This window comes from Callithrix jacchus, chromosome 14 (genome assembly GCF_049354715.1).
Source record: "Callithrix jacchus isolate 240 chromosome 14, calJac240_pri, whole genome shotgun sequence".
Lineage (NCBI taxonomy): Eukaryota > Metazoa > Chordata > Mammalia > Primates > Cebidae > Callithrix > Callithrix jacchus.
The window spans coordinates 96,173,827-96,199,781 of NC_133515.1; the positions used below are offsets into that span (position 1 = coordinate 96,173,827).

The following is a 25,955-nucleotide window of genomic DNA, read 5'->3' on the forward strand; positions in this document are numbered from 1 at the left end:
TCTCTGGGCATAGACCCCATCGTCTTCCTCTCATCTTTCAGCATCTTCAAGTAGATGCTGAAAATAAAAATCTGTAAAGTACTTGAATTATAATAGCTCTCCAGATCTAGAGCAGCAGAGTTGCACCACTAGAATGACACATGAAGATTGGAATGGCAGTTGAGGAAATGATACAGCTCAGTATCACCCAACGTAGCACTCTAACTGCAAGGCAAGTTCTGTCGTTTATTTCCTCTGAAATTCTCCCATATGGCAGACAGAGAGTAAGAGACAAGAAAGAGAAAAAAGAAGAAAGGAGTATTGGAGGAAAGAAAATTGAGGAAGAGAGACACAGTAGAGTATTGAGATAAGAGAAACAAAAGGAAACATATAATGTTAGATATTTTTCCTGACTCAAAACATTAAAAGCAATTTATCAAGTTGTGTGTGCACCCAGATGGATTTCCCTTGATTTGAATGCTGTGGCTACTTCAGTATTAAAACCAGCCACCCATTAAACACAGATTGATATCCTGGAAATTTGGGTGGAGGTCAGTGACTGTCTTAAAAGGAGTTGAAATTCCTGTAGCCAGGATGGCTGAGTGAAGCCTCTTGCATCCTTCTGTAGAGTCTGTCCAAGGCCTCAGCTGATAGGAAAAGACAAATAGCCACTCTCCAATAGCAGAATTACCCCCTAGAGAAGCATTCCTGGGAAAGAGCATAAAACCACAATCAAACGACCATGCTGCTTCCCACATTAAGTACACAGTGGTTCATGTGTGGGCTTTGGACAGAAGTCTAAATCTCCAGACAGACAATTGGACGGCTGTTGTTCCTAATGACTTCACTGGCCTTGACATGTGAGCAAGCAGGACATGTACCCATTAGAGGCAAATTTTATTAGAGTGACCATTCCAGGGATTATTAGGAACTTGTAAAGAATGCAATTACCACTTAAGCTGTATTCAGTTGAATATATTTTAACTATAATTGAAAACAAATGAATGCTTAACTGTATGGTTCGTTAGGCCTCCATAACCAACTGTTATCTTATTATTTACATTAATTAAAACAACATGCACTGGGATTTATTTGTGAGTGTGCAGTTACAATTCAATAAAGACTCAAAATAGATTTCTTTATTTAGCATTTGCTCTGCAGCATTGACTCAGTGTTGGCCAGTATGATTTTTGCCACAAACTCTTCTGATCCACTGAAATGAGAAAAGAGAGATGTGTATTTCTTTTCATTAAAATAAAATTAGTGCTTTCAAAAAGCATTTAAACTCATCAAGTTCTTTCTTTTCTTTAGTGTAACAGGAAGGCTATAAATGGGTATGGCCACCTGATGATTTTCAGAAGAAATCAGCTTTTAGCTTTTGTTCATCATTATGTCAAGTGTTTCAGGCTTTGAACTGCTGAGAATATTGTATCTGTTTTTAAGCAAATGTACTCATCAAGGATCTCTTAGTATTTTTTTGCCTCAGATTTGATGTTTCTCCCCAACATATTAGGAAAAATTAATTTTGGGAAATTTTCTGTAATTATGTAACTTTCCTTTGGAGAACACCTCTAAGATTCTATATTGGAAAGAAGAGAGCTGACTCTAGCTCCCTTGTTCAATGCAATATTGGGACGTGACTTTGTGTCCCTGGACTTTAATTTTGCAATCTGTAAAAATGGGGATAAAAACTTGGTCTTGTCTACCTAGCAGGGATATGTTGAGACTGCATCAGATAGCATTGGAAGGGTTTTGAAATCTGTCATGAATATCCCAGAGGTCAGGGTTGTGACCCATGATCATTGCAGACCCATGAAATTGGTCTCCGTTGAAGGCAGCAAGAGTCTGACAGTTAGTAAGTGCTCACTTAATGTTTCTTGAATGGTTTTATAGCATACATCTTTACTGGTTATGAAGATACATTTAGAATAGGGAGAAAGGAACCTCAACCTCAGTTGTGAGGATTTATGTAGTTTGAAAGAAAGTGCATGTGTTTGCAACAGTGAGCTGCAGGAATCCCTCCTGAAGAGCACTCTGCAAGTCCCTGTCTTTTGCACCTGTCTTTCCACCAGTTTTCCTTGACCCTGTTGTCACAGCTAGCTAATGGCTTCTTTGAAGGCATTGCCCTGTTTTATTTTGCTTGTGATCATCAACTTTATTGTCAATGTAATGGACACCTTTGCTTAGCTAAACGCAAACATACACAATACATTATGACATCTTCTAGCCACCATACAACGTGGCAATGAGAGACGTGAACCTGGGGGCAATGCCTGGAAGAAGAAGAAAATGTGCCACAGAGAGGACAGGAGCTCAGGGTTCGAAATTCTTTAAAAGACTCTGCCATAAGATCCTGACAGAGATGGGTTAAAGGGTTATTTAATTTCAAGGAACCAAATTTGAGGAAATCAAAACTAGTTACAGATCAAGTTGTGGTTAATTTTCCTTTATAAAACAACTACCCAATGAACATGGCCGACAAAATTTCATCAAACCAGCTCTTACCACCTGTTTACTCATGAAACACATATAATCTACATGTGAACAGCCAGCATTGTCCCATTCTCTGAACATGTAATATTTTTATTCTTCTGTACCTTTGTACCTACTGTTATCTCTGCCTGGAATACCTAATTCCTGTCTCCCTCTGAAGCTCAGAGTTTGGTGATAATATAATTTCATGTCTGCCTTCTCTATGACCCATGAGTCTCTTGAGGGCAGAATCTCATCTTAATCTTTTTTACACTTTTGAATTTCAGTCAGGTGCTGGCAGGGAGTGTTTATTTGCTGAAGGCATATATATCATTGGTGTCCAATATAACTTTCTGCAAAGATGTAAATGTTCTGTATGCATGCTGTCTGGTCCAGCAGCCACTATCCTTATGTGGCTATGGAGAACTTGAAGTGTGGCTTGTGCAACTGAGAAGCTAAAGTTTAATTTTAATAAACTTAAATAGCCACATGTGAGAAGTACCTGATGCATTTGGACAGCATAGCTGTAAATAATGATAAGAGAAGGGCCAAAAGTGATTCTGAGAAATGCTGCTCACATTCTATGACAAGGCGACTGCTATAAACCCAATCACGTAGGTCTGGAGATGAGAAAAAACATTCTATTCAACCTCCACCTTTCTCCCTCATGTGATGTTGATCATACAGTTCTGCAGCTGTCTCGGAAGCCAGATGATGCGGTATGCATAGCTGTGCTTTCTCTCTGACTTTACTCCACTCCTGAATGGTCCACACATTCTGTTTGGTTGGTGCCTGTAAAAAGAACCCTTTTCATAAAGTATGAAGAGGGCTTTAGAAAGGGAATCAAGAAAATGTACAGCCAGTGATTCGGCACCATATAGCAGGAGGTTAAGGACCTCATTCCCAAAGTGCTGATCATGATAAGCACAGAATGTTTGTGCCGGACCCTACAGCTTTCTCCATCCCTACATACTCCAGGTCTGGCCAAGTCCACCATGGCCCCAACCAGGGCTTTCTTGAGGGAACAGGTGCCACCTGATGTGAGACCCAAGCCTCCTAAAGGCCAAGGGGCTGTGTTAGAAAGAATCTGACACAGCCATCAGAAACATAATGCTGTTTTGGCTTCCATTAAGTCAAATAAGTGGGATCTTTTGAAAGCTGAGTGGGATCAACACCATTATTGCAAGTTTTTGGACAACCTTGTGAGAGCAAGAATCAAGGATGCCGTGCAAAGGTTTATCCTTAACATTGAAGAAAGGCGAAATAAGCTATATGAATTTTCAGTATTAGAAGAAAATGAGTATTTTACAGAAATGCAGTTGAAGAAAGAAACCATCAAGGAGAAAAATGATAGGATGAGAGAGAAAACTAAATTACTAAAAGAGAAGAATGAAAAAGAAAGGCAGGATTGTGTAGCTGAAAAGGTAGACCAGCAGTTCAGGGAATGCTGTGAGGAGCTCCATGTTGAATTGTTTTGTATCCATCAGAAGAAGGTGTGTGAGGAGTAAAAAGCACAGATCACATTTAATAAGGAGCTGAGGAGGCAAGAGGTGGTTGAAGAGCAGATGTTCTCCAAGCTCTGGGAGGAAGATCGTTTAGCCAAGGGAAAGCGAGAAGCCCAAGAAGACAGGAGATGGAAAGAGTTGATGGAGAACACATGCCTGGGGCTCAATGCCCAGATCACCAGCATCAAGGCGCAAAGGCAGGTGGCACAGCTACTGAAGGAAGAGGAGGCGCGCCTTGTGGAAAGTAACAATGCACAGATTAAACATAAGAATGAACAGGATAAACTAAAAAAAACAGAAGGCAAAGCAGGAAACTAGGACCATTTTGCAAAAGGCTCTACAAGAGAGGATAGAGCATATTCAGCAGGAATCAGAAGAACAGGATTTGAACATGAAGCTCATGCAGATGGCCCTTCAAGACTTACAGGAAAAGGCAGATAAAAAGAAACAAAAAAGAGAAGATATGATAAGAGAACAGAAGATATATCAAATATTTGGCACAGAAATGCAAGGAAGAAAAAGTTCAGGAGAAAGAATTTGACAGAATATTAGAGGAAGACAAGAATAAGAAGTTGGCTCAGAAGAACAAGGAGCTGAGACTTGAAAAGGAGGCAAGGAGACAGCTTGTGGATGAGGTCATGTGTACAAGAAAACTTGAAATTCAAGAAAAGTTTCAGTGAGAAGCTAAAACACAGGAAGAACGTGCTGTGGAACAGAAACACATAAATGAAGGTCTTAAAGAATTTAACTCTGAAGAGAAGGAGAATTCTGCAAGAAACCAACGTTTAGCCCAGGAGTACAGGAAGCAACTTCAGATGCAAACCGCCTACCACCAGCAGTCCCAAGAAGCAGAGAAGGAAGAGAAATGCTAAGAGTTTGAAGAAGGGATAGCAGCAAACAAGATCTGTTTGGACAAGATCCAGAAAGTCCTGTCCACCCATCAAGTGCTGCCCCAAAACTTTCACCCTGTGCTGAAGGCATGCCCCAGTGAGCTTCCGCCATAGTTCCGTGAGCATCAATATATCTTTTCTTGGTCTTTTAATATTTTTAACTACAGTGTGCTTGCATGCTTCTTTTAACTCATGGATAAACTGTTCTTTTTGTTGCCCTGAAAAAAAAAAGAAAGGAAATCAAATTCAGTGATGAGGGAGGAAATGAACTTTTCAGAGTCCACTGAAGAAGCCCGTGTAATACAAAGCAGTGCTGTAAGACCCTTCTCAGAGTGGAGTTGTCTTGCCTTCGGCACACCATTCCTGCAAGGTCACAGAAAGCCTGGATCAGACAGGGAGACAGAGAATGTCTGGGTTGGGAAAGAGAAGGAGCACTGCAGGGTCACCAGTTGGAACAGACTGAAACCAAACCCAGCTGGAGGTCAGGCGACATGCTTTCCAGATGCCTCCCAGGGACTGGCTCCCATTATTTTCTGCAAAAGAGGTGCTTGAAAGAAAAGTGAAATCACCACAGCTCCATAGTCCTGGGACCTTGACTCCCTAACACTGCCTTGACTCTGCTGGGGAGTATTTAACTGTTCATCACCTCCAGGGTTTCTGACCAAGGCTTCAGAAGATCCATGAGTCCCCAGAATGGTAGGTCAGTTTTGTGCATGTTAAGTGTTTTCCAGAAAAATGAATCAAAGCATTTGTAAAAATTTCAGGATTTATAAATCAAAAGATTTAGAAATGCTATTCTATTTTACATCCCACCTGTCCTGTCTCATATGAAGAACCAAAGGCTAAGAGAGCAAAAATGACATTTCCCAGAGCATGCACTGAGTCAGTGACAGAGCAAGAATGGAAGAGGAGAGAACAAAGGACAAAGCTCATAGCCCCACATCAGAGATCCCGTCCTCTCTTCCGCAGCAATCATCAGCACTTTGAAAGTAGTCAGTCTACCTAATATGCACCCATCATGTCAACATCAGCCTTTATTTCTCCAGTCCATAATATATCGTGAGAAACTTAGTTGTGTTTGGGTGAAGTCCAGAGTAAAAGTCAGGTCTTCATGATTCCCAGCGGTCTCTGGGAACTGCAGAATTAACACAAATAATCTGTTCATTCTCAAAGCAACCAAATATTATCTGCAGTCTGAATAAATTACATTTTCCACATACAAATGAGTGCCTTAAAATGAATGCAGATGCTATTGAGATAAAACAAAATGCTAATTTATCTAAAGTTAATTTATTTCAAACAAAGCACTAAAAGTTAAACAACCATGATTGGGGCTACAAGCTTTGAAGTATTTTGATACCATAAAGGAGTCCTCACACTCACAAAAGTATCAACCATTAGAGTACATCTATTACATTTTCCTGATTTGTCAATGAAGAAATAAAGTAAGTTCAAGTTTATTTCTCTGACTAATGTTTCAAATGTTTTTTTCATAACCAGGGCCTGTAATGCTTCCAGGCATTCTCCATTTCACGGAGGCTGTTGCCACTTAGAAGAAGCACATGGGTTTCTGATTTTTAGGATGATAGGATGTAGGTACCCCTAGGTGTCTTTTCCAGAGATATTGGTCTTATCTGTGTGTGTGGACGGGTTGAGGTTATAATATCTTTTTCAAAACCGAGGACAACTGGTACAGCTATGGATTGTAATGGGAAGGTGGCTCTGGGGTTGACTAGATCCCCTTCTGCCAACTGCATGACAGGCAGACTGTCTCATCCTAGGTCCCAGGAGGAAGCAAATGGCCAGTGCAATCTTCCTGGTTTCCTTATGATAAAGACACCATTTATTATGCTCTCTGCTTTGTTTATTCTCATTGAGATTTTTCATAAATAGAAACAAACTTGTGGATTATACAGTTATGAATATGTAGAACATACTTGCTGAGACACTCCAGTTGTCTCACATCATAGTTTTATCCTAAAAATCCTTAATTAAATTCTAGGCCAAATAAATCCCAAGGGCATAAGACCACACATGATACTTTAAACTGTGTTTTAGGAGATGATGGATTATATCCTCGCAGTAGCAGGTTCTTAAAGACGTTTCCACTCAGTGTTGTTTGTTTAGACATCTATGGACAGGAACCCCATTCTGCAACTAGAGCACAGAGCACCTCATTTTGCTCATGTTTTTGGAAGTAGATAGACAAGTGGCTCTGGTCTTGCTATTGAAGACACACATGACATCTCCCCAAGAAGTCCATGGGGTTGCTTGCCAAAGGGAAGTGAACAGCAGCAGGGACTGCAAGGGCAGCAGAAATTCTGTTATAAGGAAGCAGGCTCACTAGGAAAACACATGCAGATCTTGCTGAGTTTATTTACAGAGCTGAGTGGTTCATATGCACCAGACCTGCTCCTCACCCAATGTTGGCAGACATGGCTCTCTAGGGTTTTGCATCCTCCAGAGTTAGCATAGGCTTTGGTGCGCTATGTCCTTTTTCCCAGCCAGTAGCCACCATCTGTTAATAATATCTTCACTGTTCCTTCCACATAAGGCTTTTTTCTCTACTATGATGCCTCTACCCTTGTATCTCTTGTTAACCTTCCTTCAGACATGCATTCTTCATCATAATGGACTTTCAGACTTTTTTCTCCAGAAAGTAGTTTTGATAGTAATCTGTGGGGCATAATCATGCATATTTTGATTGCTAATGAGAAGACAAAGAATATTATGTCATCAAGGTGAGTGAAGATGATGGGAGATGAAAAAGGGAACTCTATATCAGCCTACCTTAATGGACCACATTTGTTTTTGGAGTTGAGTTCCCAGTGTAAGAAGTTACCAGGGAAATATATGACTAGAGTTGGAAATGAGTTCTTCATATACCACTTCACATCATGGTCTTTCCTGCTAATTTATCTTGCTTTATTCAACTACTAATCAAAGCCAGTAGGGATAGACAACTGCTGACTCTTTCATAACACCTGATTACAATATACCCTGTGCCAGCTATAATCCTGGGATTGCTGCATTCCCAGAAACAGGGGAAAGAAGCTTACAATATCCACCCAATTTACTAAGAAAGAGTCTACTTTTAGAGGGTTAGAATGATGTGGACTGGACAAAAAGATATGATTGGTAAATGTCATAAAGCCATGTAAATCTGAAAGATGGTGCTTTTACAGATGCCCTAAATGGTCCCTGCCCAGAAAACCCAGTTGAAAACAAGTATCTTTTGTCAACAGAGGAGGCCTCCTGGAACTAATTCATGAACATAGTTCACAGTGACTCAGGTGCTTTCAACCACAGGATGTAAAGGATTTCTCACTATGGATTGAACTTTTAGAGATAACATTTGCCAATGTTGTTTTTATAAGATGGTTGATTATTTTAGGTGGCAAGTATTTAATGAACACCTACACTAGATGGATCAGTAACACAAACATGAAAACAGACTTAGCTTTGGGTATGAGGCCCACCCAGATTCAAATGGCTTCTAGGGAGCAAAACTTCTCATTTGTTTTAAAGTTAATCCAATACAAAAACATCTTTCTGAACAAAATTTCTGTAAATAAGAAAAAATATAAACCCAGAATTATAGCAATGGAAACACAATTGTAGGTTCTACAAAAATAGTTTTCATAAAGATCAAAGAAGATAAGAAAATTAAAAAAAAACCATCCTGGCATATTGGAATGGTATTGCTAATTTTTCTCATTTTATATTCTCAGATGGGGAAGGGACTTTTTTGAAGTAACAGAGTAAACAACTGGGTGAAATCATCCCAACTTTTAAAGTCTAAGTCTAGGGTGTTGCTCCTTTCTCTCCTAATCTTCACTCTTTTCCTATTGCCTTCCTGAGCTACCTGTAACAGTTTCGAGTTTTTTGTACTGAGGCACTGAAGAGGCCAGGAGAAAGTGTACAGAAGTCATCATTTGGTTGCATGTGAGCAACCAGGCTTTTCATTCCCTTAATTGAAAATGCGAGCTGCTTCTTGGTTGGATGACATAGCAAGTGAGAAATTCTATATGACTAAACGCTCTGGTCACCTCTACAGAAGGTTATATTTCCACATGTACTTCTCTACAGAAGCCACCGTATCGCTGTGGTGTGATTCTTCCCTACACCCCAGGTGGCTGTGTCTCTCCCAAACATTGTAAGGAACAGGACAGTCCCTCTGATGTGCTGGTACCTGGCCACCATGAAGATCATGTGGGGACAGAGGCAGGCTGCTTCAGGGAATACTGCCATAGAGGCTGAGTGGGAGAGAATGGGAGCTCAGATGTGAAGAACAAGGACAAGGGAGCAGGGGAGAGCAGTGCAAGTGTTTTCAGAGTCAAAGTAGGAAACTGTGAGAAGCTCATCTTAGAAGCCCTCTTCTCTGAGCTATCCCAGTAATGTGATTTTATTATACTGTTGGACACTAAGATAAAATTCTTCTACCAAAAAGAAGAAGATTGACTATTTTCTCAATCATTAATTTTGGTAAGTGTTTTTGAGTCTTATTCATATAATAAAACTAGATGGAAAAACAGCTGACGTGTGTGTGTGTGTGTGTGTGTGTGTGTATGATATATATGTGATATATATTATATGTATGTATCATACATACCATCATATATGCTTGTTGGTTCTGCTCAGCTTTCTGTTCCCACATGAGTATAGAATTTATGTTGGGTTCTGCAAAAGACAAACCTCCCCACTCAAAGCTTTTGCTCATTCTGGGATTCAAAAGTATCATAAACTACTAATCAAGGCAAGGTTGGACAAATAGGCAAATGAAGAGTGCTGATAGAGACAGACTTTGGGAGACTTTGCTATTGATAATTCCTGGATTGAAAGTCACATCAAGGAGCTCTTGCAGTGGCTGGTTTCAAACACCTCTGGTAGCTCCCACAATGCCTTGCATATCTCTACTCTCACCCAGGGCTCAGCACTGAGGCCTGAAAATACTTGCATTTTATTTTCCATAAGAACAGAGATAATCAATCCTGTTTTCATTCATATGTTTCTTCTTTTTTTTTTTTTTATCTCTTGCCAGGACCCCTGAGGCAGATCTCAGGTAATTCTGGCAGTTGCTACCTCAGAATATGGCTCTTTTTTGTTTGCTGTCTGGGTCAGGTCCAGGCCAGCTTTATGGAGGACCTTTTATGTTCTTATCCTGGGCTATCACAGAGTTCACAAAGAAGGAATATCTGGTGTTCTAACAAAGTTATTCAGGAACAGAAAGAACAGCATTGGCATTCACTTCCCAGATATATATTTATTAAAATAGGGCTAACAGTTGGAAATAGAAAGAAACAGATCATCCCTGCTGGGGAGAGGCCCACATTGTGGTGGGCAAGCAGACATGGAAACAGGCAATCACAAAGTGGTGGGCTGCTAGTAGACAGGTATGCATGCAGTATAACAGCAGCATAGAGAACAAAATTATCTCCCGTGTGAGAAGGAGCCATAAAATAGGTGAGAACTGAGTTTAGCTATAAGGAATAATCTAGGGTTCACCAAAGTAGGAAAGAGTAAAAAAATAAACAGACAAAAGACACAGCATATGCAGTACTGCAGAATATATATTATGCTTAATCTCACATGGGATATGGTGTAGTTTATATTTCCTTCTGAAACCATTGCAATTTTCCCTTCACCTGTTGGATTTGTTGTTCGTTTTGAGAAATAAACAGATAAATAAGGAGGAAAGAATTAAGGGCAGAGTTGATTAGGGAGATAAATAAGAATAAAAGTAAATATGCTAGACCCTTGCTTACATTATTACCACACTAAAAGAAAGATGAGAAAAATCTTCAAAGTCACTGATTCATTTGTGCAAACTCCTGGTAACACCTAGCAACTTCCTATTACTGAAATTGTGCAACTGAGCCTGGAATGGAACATTCTATATCCGCCTTAGTCATTGATCCCATTGAGTCAGAACAGTGCTTCATGGAATCCAGGAGGTTGCCTAGTGCAGGAATCATGCTTTTTGTTTCCTCCAAAGTGCCAGCAAAGCACCTTCAAGTGGAGTCAGCTGATCTGAGCAGCATTTGAGCTTGCAGTGCTCCCATGAGTTACAAGTACCTGAATTTTTCCAATCCAGTCTATTATCAATGGGCATTTGGGTTGATTCCAGGTCTTTGCTATTATGCAGCAATCAGAAATGATGAGTTTGTGTCGTTTGTAGGGACATGGATGAATCTGGAAAACATCATCCTCAGCAAACTGACACAAGAACAGAAATTGAAACACCGCCTATTCTCACTCATAGGCGGGTGATGAAAAATGAGAACACATGGACACAGAAAGGGGAGTACTAAACACTGGGGTCTATTGGGGGGAAAAGGGGAGGGCCAGTGGGAGGGGGAGGTGGGGAGGGATAGCCTGGGGAGAAATGCCAAATGTGGGTGAAGGGGAGAAGCAAAGCAAAGCACACTGCCATGTGCGTACCTACGCAATGGTCTTGCACGCTCTGCTCATGTACCCCAAAACCTAAAATCCAATAAAAAATTAAAAAAAAAAAACAAGTACCTGAATTATAGGCAAGATGTACACACAGAGATAGACACCACTGACTCCATGAGACCGCCAAAGGAAGACTTCTTGGTCCATGAAGTTTGGTAATACACCTGGATCCTTCAGCAACGGTCTACAAAAGAACTTTCCCTGAAGAATAGGCTCCTGAATGCAACATGATTTATGGAAAGTGAAGCAGTACAATGAAGGACTTGGCCTCTTCCTTTATCCTGGGCTCTGGGTAACTCCCTTGGGAAGACTGTCCATTCATGGTAGTCAGAGGTTATGTCCAAGTGTTGTTTGAGGGGAGCAGCAAAGAGCCAACTGCAGGTGTGGGCATGCCCCTTCTTCCATTCCAGACCTTCTGAAGAAGGCTGTGCTTCCTGAGAAAGGCCTAATGAAAAGGATCAAGCTCACACAGAGGCCCTGCTGTGCAGGAAGATTGCTTCCAAGAAGCGATTCATTTTTAGTTTAACAACTGTGCATTTGGTCCCCACTCAATTTATCTTCATGCAAAATCACATACCTGTGTGCCAGATGTGCACAGCTGTATATGAGCAACTGCTGATCCATCTGTATCACATGCCAAGTGCCTGTTTCTTTAAATTAGGGTGGGTTGGGATTTGGGCTGTGTGAAAATTTCATTTTGAAACCAGAAACCAAGCAAGCCCTGACTATACAGGGGGCAGTGGGTTTGGGGTTGTGTTGAACATAGCATCATGATGAACCAAAGTTGAGTTAGTCTTTTCCAGGACCCCCCAGAAACTCCCCCTTTCATGACCCCTAAAATTCAGCTGCATTCTAGGTCTGGAGAGGTTAAGTTATCTGGAGACTTAGCTCTGCCAAAGCGTGCGGCCCTTGTAAATGCCTGTGGTGAAACTGCAAAACCTCTGCCCAGCCCTCAGGAGCTCTTGAAGCAAAATAGAACTTGACATTTTTAGATGGTGTTTCAGTTTCTACTGTCTGGATTCAGAAGAAGCAATACCACAATACATAAAATGAAGGCTACTACCCCAACAGCAGGGCATTGCAATTCACCCAAGAGCAGGAAACTGAAGTGATGAGGGGACCGTTCCTCTGGACACCCACATCTTTGCATGCACCGAGGGATCCACAGCAGAACTTGTGGACATTTTCCCTCTGGCCTTGTCGATTTGTCCTTTCGTGGCCAAAGAAAGTCAACAGGAAAAGCAGACTCATCCATTATTTTGTCAGTTTACGACTTATTTTTGAGTATCCACTAATGCTAGGTGTCCAGGTAGATATCAACAGGAGGTTCAGGAGTATAGTGCTTGACCCATAATAAATATTCAATATATGCTAATTGCTGATAAGGTGATTGCAGATGTATTTTTTTTTCCATTTTTTTTTTTTTTTTTTTTTTTGAGACGGAGTTTCACTCTTGTTACCCAGGCTGGAGTGCAATGGCGCGATCTCGGATCACCGCAACCTCCGCCTCCTAGGTTCAGGCAATTCTCCTGCCTCAGCCTTCCAAGTGGCTGGGATTACAGGCACACACCACCATGCCCAGCTAGTTTTTTGTATTTTTAGTAGAGACGGGGTTTCACCATGTTGACCAGGATGGTCTCGATCTCTTGACCTCATGATCCACCCGCGTTGGCCTCCCAAAGTGCTGGGATTACAGGTGTGATCCACCGCGCCCAGCTTTTTTTCCCAATTTTTGAGGACCTAACAGATGCCAGGTACTATGCATAAAGTCCCCTCTTACGTCTCAACAAAACAGGCAATATGACTCCTATTCTGCCAGTAGGAAAACTGAGGCTCAGAGAGGTTTAAAAACTTACTAAAAAAAGTCACATATCTCCTACATGGTGGAGTTAGGCTTAAGATTCGGCTGTGTTTAACTTCAAATTTTTTGTTCCGTCATGCTGCTGTTGTTTCTTCTCTAGCTGTTTTCAGAGCCTCAAGGGAAGACTTCTCTCTCTGGGAATATATTGCCTTTGCTCCTTCTGGCCTGGGAATCTGTCCCTTTAATAGGTACCTGGATGAAAGACCCCAGAGCAACCTCCCCACAGTTATACCTCCCAGTTCCTTTCTGGTTCTCACATGGGCAGGCACTGATAAATCAGCTTACAGTACACAGGCTCAGTTTGAATTTCAACAAAATTTTCTGAAAACAGTAACCAGATGCAATTCAAATCACATTGTGTCCACATAAGGAATCCATTCCAAGAAAAGTCAGAGGATGCGTCTCAGTCAGATGAGTGCCTTCTAATCTTCCCTGGGCTTGTTTTAGAACTCCAGGAAAAAATAATATCCAGATTAATTTAAGAGTTCAGGCTTTGAATTTGGTCTCAGGAAAATTGCATATATAATTTAGTCTTATAAGGATGGCCCCAAGATCAAAGATCACTCAGGTGTAGTAGCTCCTTCTAGACACCTGCAAGACTCAAAACAATTTCCTCTTTTCAGTTTAAAGAACTATTTTAGGCTTTGTTTTCCTACAAGCTACTTTGAAGAAATAGGCCACCATCCTGGGAGAAAAACAGAGTTCTTCAGGAATTACATCATCTATTTTTCAACAAATATTAATTTAATTTTGTTTAGTTTAATAAGAGTGCATGATCACAGGTTTGATAACCAAATGGATGTCTTGACATAAACTTCAGTCCTAGTTTAGCTCTCTTCCAGGGAGAAAAACAACGTCTCTCAAAGGTAATTGGTATATCACTCTTCCAAAATGGAAAAAAAAAAAAAAACTAAAGGGTAGGCTTTCAATTTTCTTAAACATAAAACTCAAAATCCACATATAATAATAAACAAATGGTTTAAGGCATTTTATGTCATAAATGTGCTGCCATTATTTAGTTATGAATTTTCAGGTTCAGGAATTATGCTAAAACCCAAGGGTCATTATGGAATGTCTGTATATTTGATTTCCAAAGCTCCAGATAGGTTTTAATGTGTTCAATATTATACCACTGTACTCCCCAAACAATTTCTGTATCCTCAGAGACATGTCCTAATAGCAGGCCTCTGTGTCTTCTGCTTAGTGAAAAGTGTGAATAATAGCTCCAAAAAGAATATATATATATGTAATATATAGGTTTTTTTTTTTTTTTACTTTAACATATGTTCCCACATAGCCAAATAATTCAACTCAATACAGTTAACAACTTTGAAAGGGATTCACTGAATTTTCCAGGTCTCTTCAAGACCAGAGTTGCTTTGTAAGGAGACCCTAAATGCGAAATAATCAACATGTTAAAGTGATCTAGATGTTTATGATTTGATAACTCTTTCGTGCATTGTTTGACAACATGTTTTCAATTTACTTTCCTTCAAATAGCTCCAAATAACCCTGTGATTTTGGATGATTGATTATGGGAATGCTGCTTTACTGTACATCCAAGGTAATTTTTAAATTACATCTTCTTTTCATTGTTAAGGGGTAAAATCATTTGCAGGTTTTGACATGATTTATCAGAGATAGAGGGACGAAGGGTCAGTCCTGGTCTCACTCTATTAGGACATTATTATATGATCCCAGAAGGAAAGCATGCAGCTCTGTGGAAACTGGGTTCTAGTTCCAACATGTCAATAATCAGTTCTGTGGCCCTAGAAAAGTCGTCAACTTCCCAGGTCTCAGTTTCCTTCCATATGAAAACCAACAAAACAATTAGAATCAAAACTTCTTCCCTAGAGAATCTGCTTCATTATAAGTGGAGATGGGCCCAGAAATCTGTATTCTCTGCTTAAGAACCTGATGTTTATTTGGAATATACTAGATCAAATAGCTTCTAAGTCCAAGTCTGAAATTATGTAATGCTAGAACTAAGATTTCTTATTCTACTGACATTTTTTCTTTCAATATACTTTTTGATTTTTAAAAATTATTTATCTATCTTAGTGAAAATCATACTTCATAGTGACTCATGCCTGCTTCTCTCAGACACTGTGCTCCTTAGTGAAAATCATACTTCATAGTGACTCATGCCTGCTTCTCTCAGACACTGTGCTCATGCTTGTATGTAAATAATCTGTTTAATCCTACTAAGAACTTCACACTGCCAGTATATTAGTTATAATTATTAATCGTAGATGCTGTAACAGACAAACTCCCTAATCTCAGGGGCTTAACAAAGTAAAGATGTATTTCCTGCATGTGTAAAATCCTCCTTTACCTTGTAACTATGCCGTCCAAAACACGTTCTTTACAGGAAGACAAATATGGGGACGCTCTGAATGACACCTATCTTAATACTTCTGTTCACAGTTCCTTGGTTAAAATATCACATGACCTGATCTAATTGAAAGTCAGGGAAATATAAAGGAGTATATACACATCTGGCGAGCAAAATCATCCACAGTAGAGAAGGTAGATTTCACAGTTTATGAAACTGCAGCTCAGGAAGGCCAATTAAGAGTAGGGTGGGACCACACTTGATGAAGAATGTCACCCTGGCATTTCATACAAAGAAAGAAGGCAAAGTTTCCAAGAATAGAATGTATGTTTTTCCTTAGGAAGAAGATTTTTTTCCCCTAAATATATAACTAGAGAAATGATACTGTGAAAAATGCCCTTGCCACTGTGTTTGCATGCTAAAATCAAAAGACATCTTTTTCCTTCAAGCAGCCAGATATTCCTAAAGGGGGCCACGGGATCTAACGCGATTGAATTTGCTGTGATCTACTGTTAAAGTGACCCACTCATGACAATGAAATAGGGATCCCCAGTTGTCAAAAAGACATCCTTTTCACTTTAGCTTTTTCAAACGGTTCTCAGTACAGATTATTTCTTCACAACTGAACCTGCGAAATAACAGCTTTGCCCATTCAAAGCATACCTGTCATAAATGATACTGTTTACTTTCTGTCAATTTTTTGATGCTGAGAAACCTCTCAATAATTCAACAATTAATTTTAAGAGTGTGGATGGAGCCCAAAATCTGTAGCAACAGAATTCAAGATGATAGGTCTTATGTTGGAGAAGCCTCTAGTCCGCAGCAAAACAAAACAAAATCACAACAACAAAGACACGGGGTGGTACCATCCTCAGTGTATATCTGAATTAATAAGGCCTAGAGAAAGGAACAGGTACTTCTGCTGACTTGAGGAGTCAGGACAGGCAGTGGAGATAGAGAGAGAGAGAGAGAGAGAGAGAGAGAGAGAGAGAGAGAGAGGAGAGAGAGAGAGGGGATAATGATTGATATAGGTCTGCATGGATGAGGAGGTGTCATCAGTCAGATATACGGAGTGGGGTGGGAGTTGTGATGCATTCCAGGGGAAGGGAGAACTTGAACAGGAATGTTTAGGTGGCAGAGAGTCAGCATTTGGGAGAATGCAGTACGAAGATGATGGCTAGAAATATGGCTTGAGCTAAATGTTAAAAAATCTAAATATCATCCAAAGGAGTTTGGTCTTTACCCTCTGTGCATTGGAGGCATCTGAGGTTTTTTTGCTTTTGTTTTGTTTCATTTTGTTTTGAGATGGAGATTTGCTTTTGTTGCCCAGGCTGAAGTACAATGGTGCCATCTCAGTTCACTGCAACTTCCACTTCCCAGATTGAAGCAATTCTCTTGCCTCAGCCTCCCGAGTAGCTGGGATTACAGATGTGCACCACCATGCCCAGCTAATTTTTGTATTTTTAGTAGAGACAGGGTTTCACCATGTTGGTCAGGCTGGTCTCGAACTGACAAGTGATCAACCCACCTCAGTCTCCCAGAATGCTGGAATTACAGGGGTGAGTCAGCACACCCAGCATCTGAGGTTTTTAACAAGGGGATAAAATATGTGCCATGGAAAGATGGTTCTGGTGTTCTGGAGAGATAGAATGTTGCACTTGCACAGCATCTCTAGATAAATCTAAACAATAGTGTAGCGCTGACAGAGAGTTAATGCTGCCCCAATGTCTACCTTATTCTACTTATATACAATAATAGATATTTAAGCCAGACATGTGACTATTCAGAAGGAAAATGAATTCCTCAGGTTTCCTTACAGTTGGTATGGCCATGAAACTAAGTTCCAGCCAATGAGACTTCAGCCTAAAGACCGTGGCTGTTCCTGGATATTTTTCTTGAAAGACCTCCGGCATGCACGGAGGCATCTCTTGTCTTCTTGCTGCTACTTAGAATGAAAATGAGAGGCCTACCCATTTGGGCCATTTTTTTGACAAGGCCAAGTTGAATGGAAAAGGTCAATTGATTTCTTGTTCATTTGAATTGCTTTCCCACTTTTGTTAAAAGTCAGTTGGAGAAATGCCAAATGTGGGTGAAGGGGAGAAGCAAAGCAAAGCACACTGCCATGTGCGTACCTACGCAACTGTCTTGCGTGCTCTGCTCATGTACCTCAAAACCTAAAATCCAATAAAAAATTTAAAAAAAAAAGTCAGTTGGGTATATATGTGGGAGTCTATTTTTGGGTTCTCTATTCTTTTCCTTTGATCTATGTGTCTATCTCTCTGCCAAGAACACATTGTGTTAAACACTGTGATTATATAGTCAGTGTCAGGTAGAGTAATTCCTCTCAATTTAGTATTTTATCACAAGACTCACGATCCATTTGAAGAAATACACTTTACTTCATAACCTAAAATACACATACATATGTATGCACATATACATGAAACATGTTTCATGAAAAACTTACATTATTTGTGATATGTTTTTTTTAACCTATTTTATTATATTCTACTTTTTATTGAATATGAGTTTATTGTAATTATTAACTTTCGTGTTTACTTTTTAAAGAAATGTATTTATTTTACTTTAGGTGCATACTATATCTGGCATTTGTCCCCATGTTATCCCTTCCCATCCTCCCATCCCTCCTCACCCCCCACTGTCTCTCCCCTACCCACCCCTGAGATTGCCCCCAGTGTGTGATGCTCCTCTCCCTGAGTCCATGTGTTCTTGTTGTTCAACACCCACCTATGAATGAGAACACATGGTGTTTGGCTTTCTGTTCTTGTGTCAGTTTGCTGAGAATGATGGTTTCCAGATTCATCCAAGTCCCTACAAAGGAGACTAAATCATCATTTTTTATGGCTGCATAGTATTCCATGGTGTATATGTACCACATTTTGTTTGTCCAGTCTATCATTGATGGGCATTTGGGTTGGTTCCAGGTCTTTGTTATTATACACAGGGCTGCAATGAACATACGTGTGCATGTGTCTTTATAGTAGAATGATTTATAGTTCTTTGGGTATATACCCAGTAATGGGATTGCTGGGTCAAATGGAATTTCTTTTTCTAGATCCTTGAGAAATCACCACACCATCTTCCACAATGGTTGAACTAATTTACACTCCCACCAACTGTGTAAGAGTGTGTTCCTATTTTTCCACATCCTCTCCAGCATTCTATTTTTTCATTAAAAATACTGGTCATTACAACACCATTGGATAAAATGATTTCATAATTATCCAGTTGATCTCTCGACCCACAGTTTAAAAAGTACTCACTAGAGGCCAGGCGTGGTGGCCCATGCCTGTCATCCCAGCACTTTGGAAGGCTGAGGCGGGCGAATCACAAGGTCGAGAGATGGAGACCATCCTGGCCAACGTGGTGAAACCCCATCTCTACTAAAAATACAAAAATTAGCTGGGTGTGGGGGCATGTGCCTGTAGTCCCAGCTACTTGGGAGGTTGAGGGAGGAGAATCTCTTTAACCTGGGAAGCAGGGTTGCAGTGAGCCAAGATTGTGCCACTGGACTCCAGCCAGGGTGACAGAGCGAGACTCTGTCTCAAGAAAAAAAAAAAAAGAAAGAAACTCCACTAGGAGGAGAGTATAGTGCATATTTACCATAAATCCACCATATCTCCTGCAGATGAAACTACAGTAAGAAGCCTCTTTGGAGGTGGAAGAAACAATGATGTTGTCCCACTGCATATCAGGTTTCTTTCTGCCTGGCAGGAGGGCTTGTAAGGAATATGCCACCCATTTTTGAGGATGTTCTCACCAGGAAAAAAATCTCCAGTCTCTAAATATGGGATTGGTTTTCTTTGAAAAATTAAAAAAAAAATTCAAGAAATTTAAAAACTGTAAAATGATACTCATTTTCACGCTAATCAGCAGACCAATTTTTCTTCACATATTGTCTTTCATCCTTATACTATACTGCTCTAAGAGTTATGTTATAATTTAAATTTTCCATATGATGAAAATATAGACTCAATAGAAGCTTAGGGACAGCTTTAAGAAGACTGAGAAATTTTGCTCAGATTTACATTTCTGATAGGCAGCACAGGTCAGACTCAAATATGCGCCATGAACTTGAATCTCATGAATGAAACTAAATGAGAACCTCCATGTGGTCAAAGATCAGGAGCCTGTACAGGAGGGAGATAGACTCTTTCGGAGGGTTTGTAAGATTTTTCTGAAGATGGCGTTATAACTGCCTACGTGGACCAGCTGCTTTCTTTTGGGTCTCCGAGAAAGCCCTCATGGAGTGGAGCCACCACACAAGCCCAGGACAGCTACAGCTGTTCTTCTACATGAGCAGGAAAAAAACTTTTATCAGGTTTAAGCCACTGTTGTTTCAGGTTTATGTTATTCACAGTTAAATCTAATCCTAACTGATACAACCGCTATCCTGCAAAAACGGTGGCAAAAAATATATACCACATATCCATCACATAAATCCACTTTTATAAGGAAATGCAGTCAAATTATTACCCCCAATAAAAAGGTGTTTCGCAACATGACCCAGGAATTTTGAAGTACTATTTGTTCACTGTTTCTCCTCGTCTCACATTCTCCCGGCTTCAGTGGATGAGTATATGAGAGCACACTTTCCCTGGTGTCAGGATATGAAGGTCCGGGGAACAAAAAAACCTCAAAGAACAACGCCAGGATTGTCGAGGTTTGACTCGCAGTACACTTTCTCCAACTTTACAGTCACACACAAGGTGAAAAGCGCTCTTGTTTTCTCTTTTCCTAAGTTTTCTAAAAGAAGAAAGAAAAGAGACAATGACGGATAAGTGGAATTGAGGAAAAATGAAATATAAACAAACTACACTCTTCACTGAATAGAAAAGTTCAATTAAGCAAAGACAGAGAGAAGAGACATGTAAGATGCTAATTTGAACCATAGCCCCATGTCTAATGCTTTTAGGCAAGGAAAAAAGAGAAAAGCACAAAGAAATCTGAGTCAGAGGGAAGATGTCATGGTGAGTTTCAATTCGATGAATTCCTTATTAATTCTAAAGAACACGATGCAACATGGATTTAATTATACAAGTCAACCCACCCACATTCCTCCGCTGCCTTTCACACACATGGGCTTCTGAGGATGATGAAAGGTGGGTGGGGAGAAAGGGAAAAGGAGGCAGAGCACGGGATGGCTAGGGCCACTGAGAAGATGGCGCTATCTCAGAAAACTGAGGCTGTGGTTTTACCCTTTCTAAACATGAGCGCCGCTTTGCCCAGCTCCAGTCGCTGCAATAGCCCCTGACCATGGCCCAGCTAATTGTTTCACCTTGGCTTCCAGGACACTTCCATGCTGTTCTATTTACTGGGAGGAGAGTTTCTTAAACCTTTGAGAAATGGAGAGAAGGAGGATAGATAGGAGCTTAAGAAAAATCTCTCAGCTGCTTTTAATTTCCTATGGAAATGCAATACAATCTCACCAATATTTCCACTAAGAGCAAGTCTCCATTAAAACTCCAAAGAGTTTAAATGTATTAGAAATTTGAAACACTTTTCAGATTCTCCTAAAATTTCCTTGGAACTTTTAACCTATACTATCATCAATACCCCAATCTCTGCACCAGCAAAATCGTTAAAAATGTCCCATAATCATGACCCCATTGTTTCTTCCTGCTTTTACTTTTCACTTTCAGACAATACCCCTAAGGGTGCTAGTTGAGAGAGGCCCACTGACAATTCTGTACTTTAGCTAACCATCTCTGGATAGTTTTAGACTTTTAAACTGAGGATATCGCACTTGGATAGAAAGTCATGATGGAACTATAAAGTCACAGGGCATCCGCATGAGGGTTCAGTTGCAAATAACAAAACAAACACCCACTCTAGCTGTATCAAGCAAAAGGAATGTGATCGAGGGAACTGTGTACTTAGAAAACCTTTGAAAGGCTTTCATCTGACTTCCACGAAAGGCTCTCAGAACAGCACCACCAAACTGGTCCGTCAAAGTAGCTACTTCATTTCAACCAAGTTTTGAAGGGTGATCTTCCAAAAACTTTCAATAATTCATTTTTAAAAACTAAAGTAATTCTGAGGTAATTTTAGATTTTCATGCAAGTATTTAAGAAATAATGCAGAAATCCCAGGCACTTTTTATTCTGTTTCCCCCAATGGCAATGTCTTGCAAAACCATAATACAATATCACAACCAGGATATTGACATTGGTACAATCTACTTGTCTAATTCAAACTTCCCTGGTTTAAGGGTGTGTATTTGTGTGTGTGTGTGTGTGCGCACACGCGCGTGTGTGTGTTTAGCTCTTTGCAATTTTATCACTTGTTTAGATTTGTGTATCTGTTACCACAGTCAAGACATAGAGCAGGCACCCTGTTGGGCTCAAAAGCCAGGGCTGACTATAAAGAACGGTAATGGGCTATCTTGAGTAGTTCATGAGATAGCTCCAAAGATGATTTCCAGCGGGCTTCTGGAAGAGTGTTTGCTGCAGCGACTTTTTGACGATAATTATACAGCCTCCTTTAGTAGTGACTTAGACCGAACTTCTGCCACTGTTTTGGTGTCTGTATGTTCAAAATAAAGCTAATATTTAGTTATTTCTCTTGGCTTTAATTCATTTCTGGACTAATAATTATTGGCCCTTGTGCTTGGATGCCAAGGACTGTGATAGTGGAGACAGAGTTCCTGCTCTAAAGGGCTTATAGTAGGAAGAATCATTATTGTAGAACCAACTTTCTCTTTATTTTAACCTCCATGAAGGCATCAAATTTTGCTCATCTTGGCTCTTGCCTGCTCCCTTGCTCCAGCCTCCCCAAAGCCTGGGTCCTGTTGAGTTTTCTGGTCTCATTCCTTCTCCAGCAGCTTTTTCACTCCCTTCCACCTTATGGAGCTTTGGAGTTCATTTTATTTCTCATAAAGAAATAACACATTCCAGCCCAGTCAATCTTATTTCTACCCCTCTCTAGGAGTCATGTATGAAAACTGCAAACTCTGCTCAGAGTGTCCATTCCATGCCCTAAGAGTACACAATAGCGATAGCGCAGAGCACTGGAACTGAGAAGATGCTGCAAAATACCAGCTACAATTACTACACCTGCCCTAGCAAAACTTCTCTCCCCCGCAGTCACCACTGTCTCTTAAATTCAGTTATATCATTCTTCAAAAGTAAGCTCAAAACTTCATTATCTAAGAATCTTTCCTTTATTTATTCCACCTAATTTATCTTAGGCAATTCATCTTGGACAATCACTGTTTTATAAAGTTCCCTTCTAACTCTAACATTCCTCATCTTATTGTCTTGCTCAAAACCTGTTGATTAAGTCCTCACGGCTGAAAAGACTCTACTTCATTATTGTGGCATTCAAGGCCCTCTTCAGTCTGTCTTCAACTATTATTTGTAGGCTCATCTCAATAATTTTTCTGCAAACATCCTATGCCCCTTCATTACAAATGCACTTGCCATTTCCTATAATATGCCATGAAATTTTGCGTTATGGCTTTGTGCATTTTGATTCCTAAGGCTGAAAGTACTGTCACACTCTTTTGGCCAATCAAATCTTACCCCAAGACTTCTCAAATGGCTCCTATTTATGAGGTCTTTCCTGATTTATCTTTCCCTTCTTGATCCCTGTTGGGAACCTGTAATCAACTGTGCTTTGACACATGCCGTAAATAAGTTATAATGTAGTCAGTGAGTATTTGATGCTTTCACTGAATGGGGCTTGAGTACAGGAATGGGGCTTGAGTGCAGGACTGGGGCCTGAGTGCAGGAATGGGGCTTGAGTGCAGAAATGGGGCCTGAGTACAGAAATGGGGCTTGAGTGCAGGAATGGGGCCCGAGTACAGGAATGGGGCTTGAGTGCAGGAATGGGGCCTGAGTGCAGGAATAGGGCCCGAGTACAGGAATGGGGCTTGAGTGCAGGAATGGGGCCCGAGTGCAGGAATGGGGCCCGAGTGCAGGAATGGGGCTTGAGTGCAGGAATGGGGCCCGAGTGCAGGAATGGGGCCCGAGTGCAGGAATGGGGCCCGAGTGCAGGAATGGGGCTTGAGTGCAGGACTGGGGCCCGAGTGCAGGAATGGGGCTTGAGTGCAGAAATGGGACCCGAGTACAGAAATGGGGCTTGAGTGCAGGAATGGGGCCCGAGTACAGGAATGGGGCTTGAGTGCAGGAATGGGGCCCGAGTGCAGGAATGGGGCCCGAGTACAGGAATGGGGCTTGAGTGCAGGAATGGGGCCCGAGTGCAGGAATGGGGCTTGAGTGCAGGAATGGGGCCTGAGTGCAGGAATGGGGCTTGAGTACAGGAATGGGGCCCGAGTGCAGGAATGGGGCTTGAGTGCAGGAATGGGGCCCGAGTGCAGGAATGGGGCCTGAGTACAGGAATGGGGCTTGAGTGCAGGAATGGGGCTTGAGTACGGTTTGTGTTTCTATCTCTATCTCACACAGATATGGAGGGGGCACAGTGGCAAGGAATAGGAAATATTCTCCATGTAAACTAGAGAGATTCTGGAACATACTGTGTGCTACTAGAATTTTTATTAAGATATAAGTATCTGGAATAAATGGTTTAAAAGAGGTTTGAGGATTGAAGATTGGGACCCTAGGACACAGGGGTTACACTCTTGAAATAAAAAAAGGTAAAATGTGCTTTAGTGTTTGAGGAAGTCCTAGAAATTAGTAAACTCATTTTGAACTGGAAGATAATTAAGGTTCAGAGGCCCTATTTTGAAACACTGGGATTTCAGAGAAAAAAATATGCTTGACATGAAATACAACAATTTCACTTGACTATCCTTGAAGTAGATTCCTGGTAATTCATTTCAAGGTTCTGTGCTGTAGGCTGATAATACCTGAAAGTCCAGAATGCCTTTGAAAAAGTCTCATCAGTGAGTGTAATTCCTGGGATAACTATTCCAAGATTTGGGACACCTTTGAGTGGTGGCAAAAACAAGAGTAAAGGCAGTTCCAATGGCAAGAGGGAGGCTAACTAGTTTTAGAGGTGACAAGAGCAGCAGCAGATGGGCTTGGGGCCCACAGGGAAACTAGTGGCAATGATGAGAACCACCACTGATTGAACACCTAGGAAGCATGAAAAGTTGCCAGACACTTTATAGACATTATAGTTAACCTTCATAACTATGATTTAAAATAGATATAATCAATCCTTTGCAAATGAAGATACTGTCTCAGTGAGGAGGTAACTTGCTTAGATTCATAGTTCGGCAGTAGCAGAATTTGGGTTTGCTATTAAGCTCATGGTCTTCCTGCCACACTATAATTTCTCTTAAAAGTGGGAATACTTGGAAGGACATATGTCCCCAAAAATTTTAGAGCATAAAGGTGCTGAGCGAACCTGTTGCTGTGTTATTCATGTCAGAATTATTAAGGCTGGCACAGTCTTGGGATACCAGTAGGTTTACAATAAGTGGTTGAGTTAAATTGAAAGGAGCTTATGCTAGTGCCACAGTCTAATCCCACTATTTTCACCCACGATGTGTTTAGGAATCTTCTTTTCCTCCTTTAAAATTTATTTGTAGCATTCTTCACTTGGCAGGAGAAGTTCCCAGAGTCACCTCTTAAGAAGGAAAGTACCCATTAAATGTGCCACTGATTTTTTGAGGGTTGGAGGGAGGCTAACTAGACCCCATCAGTGGTTAACCTCACAGGAAGAGGAAAGAACGATTGTAGTTATTAATGTGGTTTAGACAAGTCTGGCTCAGCAAACTGGGACTCTGAAGCTAAGAAAAACAACAACAACAAACACATGCCCAGTCCTGCCATTTTGTCCTCCCTTTCTCTGGGATCACTCCTGAATCAGCCGCAAGCATCTTCTTTATGTTTCTACCAATCTCAGCAAGGAACTCTTCAGCCATTTCATTGATTTGGTCCCCTCTGTCATCACCACCTTTGCCATGGACTTCTCTTGTTCACCTCCCAGTCTTTTCTTTGGCTGCTGGGATCACTAGACTTTAGCCTCTCTCCTAGATTTTAGAACTATTCTGAATTGAAGATATATCAGATTCTATGATCTAACTCTTAGGTATTTTCTAGAAGAAAGTCTCTAAGAGCAAGTTGGATTTTAAGCTTACAATACACATGTTGATCTAGAGCTTACTTTAAACAAAATCCAAGCCTTTTCTAATAAATATTTATGACCAAACTACAGGATAAAATAAAGTATAGAATTCATGAGATGCTGCTAGGTCATGGGAGCTGATAGCTTAAGTGGCAACAAGTGGTCTCTTCACCAGCATCATGCCAAACCCATCCATTGAGGGTATAGGTAGAAAAACAATCCCAACTGTAATCTCTTAGGCATTTCAACATTCTACACACTAACAAAATAAGGGACTATAAAGATTCCACATGAAAAATCCGTATTATAAGGCTAAGAGTTTCTAGAGTTTTGGACAAGAGGTGTACATTTCAGAAGCCATGGTAAGTCTGTGGATCTTTGAAAGTGATTTTGACCCTCTT

At 40.6% G+C, this 25,955-nt stretch overlaps 2 long non-coding RNA genes and 1 pseudogene across 2 annotated transcripts in view; 2 read left to right on the forward strand and 1 right to left on the reverse strand.

The window, feature by feature from the left end:
* Window positions 1-25,955, forward strand: part of LOC103788076 (uncharacterized) — a 58,568-nt gene that overhangs the window by 7,839 nt on the left and 24,774 nt on the right. Inside the window, exon 2 of the long non-coding RNA XR_013526150.1 lies at window positions 11,025-14,727. This is a non-coding gene — a long non-coding RNA (uncharacterized LOC103788076). The remainder of the gene's footprint in view (window positions 1-11,024; window positions 14,728-25,955) is intronic.
* Window positions 1,935-5,886, forward strand: LOC100393357 (cilia- and flagella-associated protein 53 pseudogene; annotated as a pseudogene).
* LOC144579181 (uncharacterized) overlaps window positions 18,792-25,955 on the reverse strand; it is a 386,572-nt gene continuing 379,408 nt past the window's right edge. Inside the window, exon 5 of the long non-coding RNA XR_013526149.1 lies at window positions 18,792-20,265. This is a non-coding gene — a long non-coding RNA (uncharacterized LOC144579181). The remainder of the gene's footprint in view (window positions 20,266-25,955) is intronic.